This window comes from Wasmannia auropunctata, unplaced genomic scaffold (assembly GCF_000956235.1).
Source record: "Wasmannia auropunctata unplaced genomic scaffold, wasmannia.A_1.0 LD334185.1, whole genome shotgun sequence".
NCBI classification, from domain to species: Eukaryota; Metazoa; Arthropoda; class Insecta; order Hymenoptera; family Formicidae; genus Wasmannia; species Wasmannia auropunctata.
This window is the reverse complement of record NW_012028705.1, coordinates 194,597-195,016: the sequence shown is the minus strand read 5'-3', so window position 1 is coordinate 195,016 and position 420 is coordinate 194,597.

Sequence of the window (420 nt, the reverse complement as noted above, 5' to 3'; positions counted from 1 at the left end):
CTCTCTCTCTCTCTCTCTCTCTCACTCCCGGCTTCGAGGCTACGCGCAAGAAGTCAACGTGTATTTAACAATTAGCGGAGCGAATTTATTACCGGCCACTTTCTAGAAAATCGCCATTTAACTCCAATTGCCGCGAGATCATTCCGCGGAGAAAGAACCTCGGTGAAATTGTCAAGGTGACCGAGGAGAGGAAGGCGGGCGAAGCGAACTATTTTCTAACGTCGAATCCCGTTGCGGGAAATGCGTTCGGAGGAGATAGATAGACGGATGTTCTCGTCCTCACGGTCAGCGGTCGGTCGCAATTAAAATCGAAGGCGGCATAGTCGGCATGCATCACGTCGGTGCAGCATCTCCGCGCGACAGCTGCGCCGATCTTTGCTTCCACCTATTAGCGGCACCACGGTCTTTCGTTTCATAACG